Raw genomic sequence first — 13,838 nt, forward strand, 5'->3', positions numbered from 1 at the left:
AAAAGGGAAAGAGTAATGGAAGATTATAGAAAAACGATTCCCTATAATGGTAAAAGATGTTGGTCTATCTGTAGTCAAAAAGGGGAAAAATATGGACAACAATTTTAAATATAATTTTTTTATCCTCTATTGAATCCATTTCTTTATATATATAATAATAATAATAGACTATAATGCAATTGTTGTCCAAGTTTGTCTGCTTGTGAGAACACGTTCTTGTGAGAACACGTTCTTTAACATTCTCTTTCTCCTTGCTTTCGTTTTGCTTGACCCAGTTTTGAAAATACAAATATGTATTATTATTAGTTTTTAAAGTATTTATAATGACAAATTTTTGGAATCTTGAATTATAAGCTCTTGTTTTGCAGTTGAATTAAAATATTAAAAAAATTTAGAACATTTTTTCCATCCTTAAAAGATTGGAATTTGGGATGCATACTACTTTTCCACAATTTTTTGGTATTTCCCACGTCTTTCCTAGGGCAAATAATGCTTTGATTTTTATAAAAGATTTTGTTACATTTATTTATTTAAGTTGGGATAATATGATATATAAATATATTTATAATTTTGATTGTCCAAAAATCACTTTCTTATGCATTGTTTGTTTCTCTGTACCTTTCCATCTAGTGGGAGTCAATTTTGACCAGTTTTGACGATTGACTTTCCCATTTCCACCTTAATTGGTAGTTTGTTCGATATAATTTATTGCCATAGAATTCGGCCAGCCTTAAACATCACAAACAAGAAATTAAGCCTGAAAAAGTAAGTCAAAAGTAAGTCAAACTTTGACTATTTAACACTTTTGCACTAGGAATCAAGCCTTAGTGTGTGATGTTTAAGCCGTTCGATAGAATTCTAATAGAGAAATTTGTATGTCTATAAATTTTTTAATTTTAGAGTTCTATGTCGATGGAATGCTTAGCATAATTATATATTTACTTTTGTTTTTAATATTAAATCTGATTTCATTTTAATGTAATGTTCAATAGTGCTATCACGATTCAATTGTTAGTTTTTTGTGTCAAACTCATTGATCCATTTTTTATGATTAGTGGTTCACATGAACCCATCTTCTCATGAGAATGAATGAAACACTTACTACTCATTGCATTTAGGTTCTGTTCACAGAGGTGAAGTGTCATGACTTCTCGTGAGGTCACCCACCCCACTACTACTCTAGTTGGAGCACACTTAGCTTGAAAGTTTCCTCCATGGACAAAAGATGCTCTGCTTGCAACCCTATTTACAAAGCCTTCAAAAAGTGTTGTTCTTTATGGACCATTCTTTAGAAATCCTTTTAAGCTCATCAATCGATTATTAAGAGATATTTCCCACAACAAATCAGATAGTGATATTGCTATCAAGATTTAATCATGTTCTATTTTTGTTCTACATTTGATAAATTTATTCATTTTTAACATGTACTTATATATATATGTAACCTCATCTCAAATTTATATTTTACTACTTTGATACATTTTGCTATTAATCTTTATATATGTATGGGTATGCATACACATATATGTATATAAATGTACATGTGTATATATACTTATGCATGTATAATTATGCCAAAAGCGTCCCTATACTGAAGTATTCCAACTTCAGAATTCCATCGACGATACGTATTTGCTGAGAAGCAATGCAAGACGATTGAATTGATATTGACTGTCAAATCTCTGAACTCCATTCAGCAAATGAGATTTATTGAAATAGAAGTCTATTTTAGTTTGTGCACAAGCTTGGCAATATCCACGTGTCAGACAGACTAATATGATTTGCCAAATATTGGTAACCGGTTGCTGACTTGCCATTTAAAGCTTTCACTGAAGAAATCCACTCTGCATGTCTGTCACGCTTGCCACAAAATCTGTAACTGTATTTGCTGTTGTAGTTGATTCCTAATTCCTAATTCCTAACTATACTGAACAAATCTTTCCCAACTATACTGAACAAATCTGATGACCTTTGTTGATCAATGGTTCAAAGTTGATTTACCGTCTTGCAAGATGATTGAAGAGGACTGAACCGTCGATCATTTACCATGAAGACGTTTCTGTGACTATCAATGCATCATGCGATTTAGTGGTTTTCATTGCCAATTGTCATTAATAAGTATTTATTAATCTTTGATTCAGATCAATTGCGTAACCATGCAACTTATAGTTTGGGAATATCTCCTCTGAAGTGTGGTTATATAAATTAATATTGTGACATGTCTGTCACACTTTCCACCATTTCCTCTAACTGTATCAGAGGTTTGTGCATACTTTACCAAATGTTTTTCTTTCTGTAGTTGTATCCTAATTGACCACACTTTTCTCCTACAGCTTATAATTCTCGGCCAACCTTAAACATCACACACTAAGGAAGAAATTAAGTTTGGAAAAGTAAGTCAAACTTTAACTATTTAACACTTTTACACTAGGAATCAAGTCTTAGTGTGTGATGTTTAAGCCTTAAGATAATTCTCTTCCTACCATCTTCAGAAGTTACGTCTGAACACCAGTAGCAAAGAAAGGAAGGAATACACATTTCTGTTTGTAAGCTTTTGTTCTCATCAGTTTTTATTTATCTTCTCTCACGACTTTGTTTAATTGGTCATTGAATTTATTTGTGTTACCAATGAGGTTCTCCTATGCTTAAGGACCTATTCTTATGTTGTATCTTCTATGTTGCATATCAATGCATTGTAACATTAATCTTCAACTCGTTTATTGTTTTTTGAAGGTCCTCCTCTAACAATGACTGCATACAGATTTTTGAAGAACCTTGAATATCTAGGTACTCGTTCTTCACTTCTAATTTATTTATTAAATAGAAAAATAGCCAAACCAAAATGAAAATAGTCAAGCCAGATCTAATATATTTTTGTGTCGGGAATTAATTAAGGCAAACCAAAGGCATACGCCAATTATATTCCAGATGTTTTCTTATCTGAGAGGAATTTCCTATGTTTCAAATTATGACTTCATCCAGAAATAGACACCCATTAGAGTTTGGGTCTCCTTCTAGCATAAATTACCGACCATAAGTTACGCATAAAATTTCTTTCCAGCAAACAAAAATCATTTGCCAATATTATTCCACATTTTTTCTTAGGCGATTGGAATTTTTTTGTTCACTGGTTATGCCTTCTTCCAAATATGGCCACACATCAAAGGTCGTTGGTCCTTCCACATATCACAGACCTATTGACATTTGATACATTTGATTAATAGTATTATGATTGTAGCAAGTACTTTTCATATCACTATAGATAGTAATATGACTTTGACTGAACTGTTCCTTTCCTATCAGTATATATGATTTTTATAGTAAACCAATATGAACTAATCCAGACTTCTTTTTAGTAATTGTTGTCAACATTGGAATCTATTACATCGTCATCAATGGTATTCATTGTGTTCATCAGTAGTATATTTTTCTTACTCTATACAAATATTGTATAGTAGTTCAGTCTATATGTGCTATTTTTTAGTGGAGTCCGTGTTGATGCGAGTATGGGCTGTGATATTGTGTTTCCATAATGTATCTTACCAATCAATATATCCCTAGCTTCAAAGAGACCATTAACAGCCACAGAACTAAGTACCGCCTGATGTAAGTGTTTATTGCCCAAGATACATCTTGTTATATCATTATCTCTAATGGTGGTTATTTGATCAAGCACTTTTTAAATTTGTCAGTGGTAGAGTAATTATTCCATAGTTGTTAAAATACTTTTGGACTGCTTACTCTTTAATGGATATAGCTGTTCTCTAAATTTTCCATTACGATTGACATTGAGTTTCAATCAGATTCATATCATGCCCCAATTCTAAAGCATCCATATAGCATCTCCTCCTTTGTTTGTTGATTATGTTTATCCATTCTTATGTGGGTCATAATGTATAAGAAAAATAGGGCCGTTGGTTGTTATGTTATGCTTTAAACTTCCTTGTTCTGTCCATGATTACTATCACACATCTTATTGTGTTCACCTGCATCTCATCCTCACATTCATATCAATGGCTATGATTATTATCAATGAGTGGAGGTCAGTCTGATATCCACATACCGATACCTGCATTCATATGTTGTAGTTTCTCCCTGTAAATGTCATAGTTTATTTTGTTTATCATTGTTACTGCTTTTCCCATGAAGGGTTTTCTGATCGAATGTTATATATATTCCTAAGCTTTTGGAGGCTGAGTATTCATCTGCTTCTACTTTAAAACACTCTTGATCTTGCCACACATGCAAAATGGAAAGATCCTTTGTAAAAGGAATTATATCAATCTGTTCATAGTTTCTAGCTGCTCTGTTCGTATAAATATAGTATTTATTTTGATTAAATAGGAATGCATTCAAGTCAACATTATATTAAGACATATTAATATATCCTCCCAAGCAGAGTAATCATAGCCTTTATAGTCATCAAGAGGAGGAAATCAACTCTGTCTCAACAGTTTAGAATGAATAGTTAGATCTTAGATAGTTGTATTATATCCTCCAAAAAATATAAATGATATCATTTATGGATTATAGAAATTTATTGTCTATTAGTAAGGAGATCATGGATTGTAGAAATTAACTGATTTGTTTAAGCAAACAAAATCTTTATCTACTAAAAATTATGTGAAAAAGTGGTGACATATCAGTTCTTCTAAATATGTTTTCTAATTTAATAGTTAAAAGTCATACTAAATGTACATCACAAACTTGTCTTCAAAGGAAGCAAACAAGTATGATTTGTCGATACAAAGCTCCCTGGCCAATGCAAGACAAATCAAACATCTCTTTAGTAGAAAATGGCCAACCAAAATACAATGCTGACAGAGATGATGATTGCCTTAACCTACACAACCCTTCAATTTTGTCCATTTGGAGAGCCAATGTAGATTGTCAACCAGTCCTATCAATAAATGTAGTTCTCAAATATATAGTAAAGTATGGCTCAAAAGCTGAACACAAATCTGAAACATATCATTCAATGCTATCTCGTATATCCACCAATTGTGCATCAAATAGACCAGTAGCATTTGCATTAAGAAAAATGTTAATTGACTCACTTGTTGAAAGAGACATTGGAGCTCAAGAAACATCCCACCTCCTACTCAAATTGCCTTGATCCATTTGTAGTAGGACATTTATTTCTCTTTAAGTCCACAAAAAAATTGCAGATCACATTTCTGTTTTACCCCACATCCACAACAATATCTCCAAATCATATTGACATATACATGTCTTGGCCACCCCTGTTAGAAATTATTTCCAACCAAAGATACTATAGTTAAACGTCTCTTACTGAGACTAATAGAAGTAGAAATAGGAAAAGAAGAAAAAAATATTTTCTCATTATTACTACCTATAAATTCATTTATTACCCTAAAAAAAATTCCAATGCCCTATAACATTCATTGACAAATATTTGTCCCTTTTAAATCTACAACGTTAAGATGTTAGACCAAAAATTAAATATAAGATACTCTACTCATTCAACTAAGATTAACACACTTATGCTACATGTTGAAACAAAAGAATGAGATTCTATTTTTCAATAAAAGAACTCATGCTTTCTATATATATCAAATAGAAAACACAAAATTTCAATTTCCTACAAATGTTACAAATTTAGATATATTAAATAGAATAATAATACCCTATATACTAAATAAAAAGAATTCCATCACACAAACCATAAAAGAGAAAAATATGTTCATTAACCCACTCACAAATTAAGAATATACTTCTTTAGTGAGATAGTTGGTACTTTATCTGAATGAAAAAGGATAATAACTCCATTAGTTGAAATGAGCCAATTCTCGCCCATGTTTGTACCATCATCACATCCATCGCCACCTTTCCTCCCATTTATCGCTCATAAAAAAGTTCCAAAAATGATCACACATGTACTAATAGCCGATCACACATGTACTAATCGTTGATCATTTTTGAGTTTTCTTGGTTGCTGATTGGTCCATTTGTATAAAGAGTACTATTTTTTGGGTGAGTAGCTATTGGGGGTCTTAGTGGTGGGTTTCAGGCGAATGTTTTTAAATGACACTTTTAGACCACTTTACACTCTACAAGTTCTACAAAGAGCTCTATAAACGTAAGAAAGCCAAAAGATCAACTTTAGGCTCTTTTCTTACCTATAGAGGTCCATTAAAAAAATTGGAAAATTTCAACATACGGATTAGGAATAGTAGGTGCATGAAGTTAGCTTAGACGATCACTCAATCGTTTCCTCTATCCCCCCACATACCCTATTAGAGAGAGATCAATACATGTACAAATTGTGAAATTGATGAAAGATGTAGCATTAGTTTTTGCTTCTCAATAGTGTCACAAATAAAATCAAACAATTATGATGAGAAAATGATTATCATTTTTATTGTATTTGGCATACACTAATATCATTGCAATCACTTCTATCTATCTCGTGATTAATTCTTTTTATTTTAACCAATTAAATTTGAGTGTTTTTATTTTAAATTTTGATGTTTCCTTTTCCTAATGTATTTATGTGAATTTTTTATTTTTAAAAGTCAATAAAATCATTTTACTTCAATTTGATTGGCTCATTTATTTGGGGTGCTATAGGAACAAATTTTTAGGAAGCATACCCTTATTTTAAAGCAATATTTTGGAAAACACAAATTTATTAAATATGAAATAAATTTTGAATTTAAGATTGAAGTAACTTTTAAAAATAGAATGATAATTTGGTATTAAGATTTGAAATAATTGTTATTAAATTTTTATGAGGGAAACGATAAAAATGATCAAATAGTTTGATTTTTAAGGAAAAATTCTAAAAACAATTTTTGTCTATTATTTCTATTTGTGATCTTAAATATTTTTCATATTAGAAATAAGGAGATAAAAAATACAAAAGATCGTAGAGTATCAGAGTTCAGAGGCCAAGCCTCACACCATCAAAAAAGAAGTCTATACAACAAAACAATAGAACAAAATCATGAACCAAGACACCTAGTAAAGCACATCATCCCAGGTGTCCACCCAAGCCATCCAGCCCATGGAGCCATCCATCCACACCATGCTTTTCTGATCTTGAATTTGTTTCAGCATGTAAACCATCTCACTAGTAGCATTGTGAGGTCTTCTTTTAATCTCCTTGCTAATTCTGCTAAAGGTTTGATTGAAAACATGTATATTATCCAAGTGCAGCCTCCAGAAATATCCATTTTTAATCTCATTCACAAAAAAGGTAGCATGACCATCCTTGAGTAGCCTTTTGAATTTAGCCTTCATTATTTTCATAGTCATATGAATCTGTGAATTTTTTTTGAAATATGTGAGACTTCAAAAAGACTCAGTAAGCATTTTGGGAATATTTTGAAACTTTTCTTAATTTAGATGCACTTCCAAATTTGCCATAAAAAGATGAGGTAATATCCCAAAACATATTAACATCATTTCTAGCATTAGAGATAAAACCAGTAATAACTTCAAAAATATTGAAATTATAATGGATAGAAATACCAAACATTAACCAAACCTCTTTAGCAAAACTGCAGTCAAAGAAAATATGCTTTCCTGTTTCCGGAGTTCTGCAAATGCTGCAATAGTTAATATCAGAGAAAGAGTTCCTAATAGGCAACTTATTGAGAATAAGTAACCATTTAAAACATTTAATTTTAGGATCAATAGAACTTTTCCAAAGCTAATAAAAAACCTTCTTCCAAGAAGAAATATCCAAATCAGTATTCCAAATATCGATGATGTCAACATTATAATTAAAAACAGAATAAATATTCTTAGCTTTAAGTTTGGAGATGATGATAGCATCAGGCCATTTTATCTTCAAAAAACTATTAGAGTCCACATGACACAGGGTAGGAATGTCTTTACTAGCTTTAACAATCATACTATAAGTCTTTTTATGGAATCGGGAAGTTTAAATTTATTCTTTAATTCATCCCAAAGGATAAGTCTATCCATTTCAAAGATATCAATGAATTGCTTGATTCTAAGGTTAGCCCAATACTTGGCCGAGCACCCTTGGGTAAGAGCAAGGGTTTAATTACCAAGCTTAAGGTTCCACCAAATGGATCTTTCACCATGGAGGGTTTTATTATCATAGAAGTCTTTGTTAGTGATGAATTGCCTAACATGGTTCCAAGCTTTCCAGATGGATTTAAAAACTACCGAGCCTTGAATTATAATAGGAAATTCACCACAAATGAGATCAGTGAGAGGAAGATTTTTCTAGAATTTAGCATTTTTAGGATATCCCTTCTCAATATTATTACAAATCAAAAATTTCCAAGGTTCATCTCCCTCTAAGGCATGAAAGATCCATTTGGAGGCCAAAGCAAGACCACAAAGTCTTAGATCTTTTAACCCTATGCCCCCAAGGAGATTATCAACATGACACCATTCCTAATTGACAGAGTGCAGCTTTTTATTTCCCTTCCCATTAGACCAGAGATAATTTCTAATAGCTTTCTGGATTTCCAAAACTTGGTAGTCATTAAACATCCAAGTAGAGGCATAATATATATTGTAAGAAGACATAAATTTTTGGCAAACTTGGATTCTTCCAACAAGAGATAGAGACCTATTGTGCCACTTGTTCAACTTATTAAGGATCTTATCCTTGACCCAACCCCACATCTCTTTTAAAGAGGGATCAACAGAGAAGGGGATACACAAATATCTGACAACTTCAGAGAGGCTACCCCATTGGAAATCAAATTTACTAAACCAATCAGGAGGTTGATCATCCCAACCAAGACAAATAGATTTGACATGAGATAATCTAGTTCTAGAAATTTTATAGAAGAAATTAAGTTTATTGATCATGGCAACAAAATTCTCTTCAGAGGCTTCATGAAATAGAGAAGTATCATCACCAAACTGAAATTTTATAATTTCCTTATTATTAGGAAGGATGATGCCTTTAATAGCAGGGGATAGAGTGTTGTCCCGAAGAATATAAAATAGAGCTTCAGAAGCAATAACAAGAAGAGTGGGAGCAAGAGGGCACCCTTGTCTAATTGATCTTCCCAAAGGGAAAGGGGTAGACAGGGATCCGTTAGCATCAATTTGAGCATGAGCATCCTTGAGAAGCATTTTTACAATACCACAAAAGAAAGACGGGAAACCAAAAGCCTCGAGAATCATATTAATAAAATTCCATTCAATTCTATCATAAGCCTTTTCAAAATCCAGCAAAAACATAGAGACATTTTGATTAGTATGCTTAGCCCAATTAAGAGCTTCCCAGCTAGTAATAAGATTCTCTAATATATATCTACCATTCACAAATCTAGTTTGGGTAGGGCAAACAAATTTGGGGAGAATGGCTTCAAGCCTAGTTGACATAATCTTAGCCAAAATTTTATAAGAAACATTTAAAAGAGTTATAGGCCTCCAATTCTTAATAAGGGATTTATCACCCTCCTTAGGGATGAGTTTAATGATTCTAGAATTAATATCCCTACCTAGGGTTCTAGTATCGATGGCTTCATTATAAATATTAATTAAGACTTTGCTAATCCATTTATTGTTAGCCTTGTAGAATTCCACAGGTAGCCCGTCAGGCCCAGGAGCTCTATCATTATTAAGGGAATTGATGGATTTCTCAATTTCCTCAAGAGACAAGGGCTGCTCAAGAATAGAAGCATCCTCAGACAAGACCTTTTTAGGAATAAGATTCTTACATTGATCTCTAAGGGCCCTAGCCTCCTGAGTATCCTCTGAAGTAAAAAGATTTTTATAAAATTAAACAAATTCATTCTTGATAATATCAATATCAGTAATCAATTGATTGTTAATAAGCAACTTATCAATAGATTCCTTAGTTTTCTTATGTTTAATAAGATTAAAGAAAAATTTACTACCTCTATCTCCATAATGTAACCAATGGGCTCTTGAATGAATTCTCGCCCCTAGAGCTTTTTGATTTTGATGTTTTCTAAGAGCATTCTTAGCATGGGCAAGCTGGTGACAGAGATAAGGATCATCCGGGTTATTTTGGATATCAATTTCTTCATTATAAAGATTATTATTAAGCCAAGATTCCTTAAATCTATAATCTTTGGCCTTCTTTTGACCAATAGTTCTTAAAAAGTTCTGCTAGGTAGAGACATCTAGACTCCACCTATGGGTATAGGCTAAAGAGGGAAAATGAGACTCATTGGTGAGTCTTATAATGGAAATGGCAGCAAGAATGTCATTATCCTCCAGAAGGCTAGTGTTGAGAATGAATTTATGGTTAGAATGATTGCTACAAATAGGTGAGCAACTGAGATTAACAGTTATAGAAATAGGGTGGTGATCCGAAAGAGTGGTAGGGGAGACAAGCACCAAGTTATTATTCATATCCGGAATCACATAGAAGAAATTGCCATTAAGATAGAATCTATCAAGTCTAGAGTAGATTCTATACTGACCCTTCTAAAAATTACAACAAGTAAACCATAGGCCAAGGTTATTATTCTTACTTCCCCTTAAAGGATCAAAAAGGGATTTAGCCCTTTTAAAGTTGTTCTAGGTAAGTCTTTTGTGCTCTTTCCAAGAGAAAGGGAGACCTCCCATTTTATCTTCTTGATTCTCGATCATATTGAAATCACCTCCAAACATCCAGGGAATGTTAGGAAGTGAGTTGAGCCACGACCAAAACATACTCGTTTCCGTATAATCATTAGCAGCATAAACAAAACATATACCAAATTCCATATCATTATGATTAAAGATCAACCAAATAGCTTTATTACAATGTGAAAAAATGAAACTTTTAATATTAGGTCCCCATTTGGAGCTGAGTAAAATTGCCACTCCCCTTCTACCCTGAGGGTGATTAGTGGAGAATTTGATAGCATCTCTCTAGATAAAATTAAGATTGGATTCGAGATTGAATCCAATAGACTTAATTTCTTGCAGCATAATCATATCAATATTATTTCGAGAACTAGTAAAATTCTTAATAACAAACTTTCTATCAGGACATTCCAGTCCTCTAATATTCCAAGAAACACAATTCATTGAGATAGAATTAGAGAATTAGATGCCTCGGTACCCATGATGTCCTCCATAGGAGAAACATCCTGAGAGTCAATTTGATTCTGCTTCTTACTGGTCTTGTTCTTATTCTTGGATCCTGGATGTCTTCCTATCCTTATAGCAGTGGGGATAACCTCATTATCAGACAGAGAAGGGGAAGAAGCCTCCAGCTCCGGAGACTGATTATTAACAACAGTAGGGGTTGCCGGAATGACTTCAAGAATGAAATCATCCGAGATCTCTTGAAAAACTTTCGCAGGGGGATTCTGTTTTGAAGAAATGTGTTCGATAGGAGCCTTAGGAGCAGATGAGGGGGGGACAAAGGGTTTAGCTTTATCTTTAGTAGTCATATTAGCCGGTGAAGGAGGGGATACATAAAGCATATTTGGAGCCGAGTCTTTTTTACTCGATTGATTTTTCCTTTTTTTTTTGGTAACAGTTTGAAAACCATCTATATCCACTATGCTGGTAAATGACACATTTTGAGAGAATGGTGTTTGAAGCGAAGAGGGGACAGATTGTGGGGGGGCAAGTGGGGAAGGCATAGGATTGGTTTTAGCAGAAGAAGGGGGAACTGGTTGGGTAGAAATGGGGAGGTTAAAAGGATTAGTATTCTTTTGGGTTTTATTTCTGATAATCAGGCAATCTTTCCTAAGATGCTCCTCTTTTCTACATAAAAAACACATGCTCAAACCTCCTAGGGTTTCAACAGGGCAGGAAACTTGCTCATTAACTATAGAAATGTTAATTTCTTTGGGTAAATCTTGACCAGGCTTCAATGCAATAAGAACCCTTGCATCTAAATGGGGGACTAAACAAGCAGATTCATCCATTCGCAAGACTTTTCCTAGGGGTTCAACCAAATGAGGAATACAATGCCACAAAAAAGGGGGAATTTGTTTAATGAGAACCCATCTTGGAGCCAAAAGAGCAACCACCTCATCAAGGTTAGATTCCGCATTCCAAGCCAGAGCCCTGAATGTGGTGTTGCCAACTGTCCAATACTCTTTTTTTAGCACAACATGTTGAGATTCATTATTGATAAAAAACACAACAAACAATCCTTTCTATATCTACCTACAAAAAGAAATTTGATAGCCAAGCTTTAAGTTCCAATAATTATAAAATCAGTCGTCTAAGAATTTCCTGGCAGACACTTTATCAATTTCAACTACAGAGAAGAAGATGGCGATATTTCTTAATCTTTCCTTTCCCTTAATAATCTCATTTAACATTTCAGGGTTAGGAGTAACATGAAATGCAGAAGGATCAATTGTTGTGATTTCACCTTGTGCAGGTTTGGCGAAGTGAGCACTAGAAGGGATTGCAAGAGATGAATTTGTAACCGCCTCTAGAAAAGATCTCGGCTTGTTGCTAGGGTTTGAACTAGGTTTAGGCACATTGTTAGCAAAGTTATCAATTGATTTTGAAGGAGACACATTACTACTATGGGGTACTGAAATGGCTGAAAATTTAAAAGGCATAATAAATTTAGGGTTTGGGATTAAGGGTAGATCACACTTGATTCCTTTTCCGTTTGTTGAGTCATCACTTTTACCTCTTGCCACCTCACCAACATTGAAATTCCCATTGCTTCCTGTGATGCCAACAATATCCCTTGTTTGAGTCTTGTCATGGGGTGAGCGCACATCTTGGGAGATCGCCATAGCAGCAACAAGTGCCACCTTGTCACTATTCATGAGGGAGGAGAAAACGAAAACCAGATTCTGTCCTTCGTTTGTGTGAGCCACCAAATTGGGGGAATTCACCAGATTTGCCACTTTGGATTGCCCTGTGTTGCTAATTTTGGAGCCGCCCTTCATTGCCCTAATTTGATTTGGCCGATTCATAGACTTCTCTTTTCTAGTAGAATGATAATTTCTATAATCTTATAATTTTTTAATAGTTCATCTACAATATGAAAATATTTATTAAATTATATTAAATAATATCACCAAATTAGAATTTTTAAGTTTAATTCTATCTAATTAAAATATTGATAAAATTATTTTTTATACTATTACCAAATTATGACTATTAAGTTTAATGTACTATCTATCTAATTAAACTATAACTATTAAGTATAATGTGATATTAAAATATTGATTAAATTATTTAGTCGATAGGCTATATGTGGGAACTTTATTCTTGTAAAATTACTTTTTCAGCTAGAAAATTGTCAACCTTTGACCAGAAAAATGTGAGGCCATTTATTATTTTCCAACAGTTTGATCTCACTCCAAGTTTAACTCTTTGTTTTTGCCTATTTATTTAATTTAATTAGCTATTCATTGTTAACTCTTGTTTTTTTTCTTATTTATTTATTTATCTCCATTTTTAACTCTTATATTTAATTTATAAATTAATCTATACTTTGAACTCTTATTATTTTTCTATTTATTTAGAAAATTAATTAGTTGATTTTCTCCACAGGTCATGTTTTTCTTTCTTTTTATTTAATTTTAATTTTAAAAATTGATTGAAGCTTTAATTTTTAAATTATTTTAATTCATTTATTTTTTTACTTTAAATATTAATTTTTAGTTTAGCCAATAGGATATTTGTTGCATTCCCATATTTTTACTATTTAAAAAAATAAAAATTTCTCATATTAATTTTTAGAGATATTTTTATATAATTATTTGATTCATATATTTAAGCTAAAAGACTTTAAAATAGTTTAGTTTTTAGTTTTTGTATTTTTAAAAAAAAAAGTTTAAGTTTTGTATTTATTTTTTAAATTAGTTTAGTTTTTCACTTTGAATAATGATTTTGAGTTTAGCGAATAGGATTAGCTATTAAGATATTTTTATGATTGA

This window comes from Cupressus sempervirens, chromosome 3, assembly GCF_028749045.1.
Source record: "Cupressus sempervirens isolate cs-2001-9-10 chromosome 3, ASM2874904v1, whole genome shotgun sequence".
Lineage (NCBI taxonomy): Eukaryota > Viridiplantae > Streptophyta > Pinopsida > Cupressales > Cupressaceae > Cupressus > Cupressus sempervirens.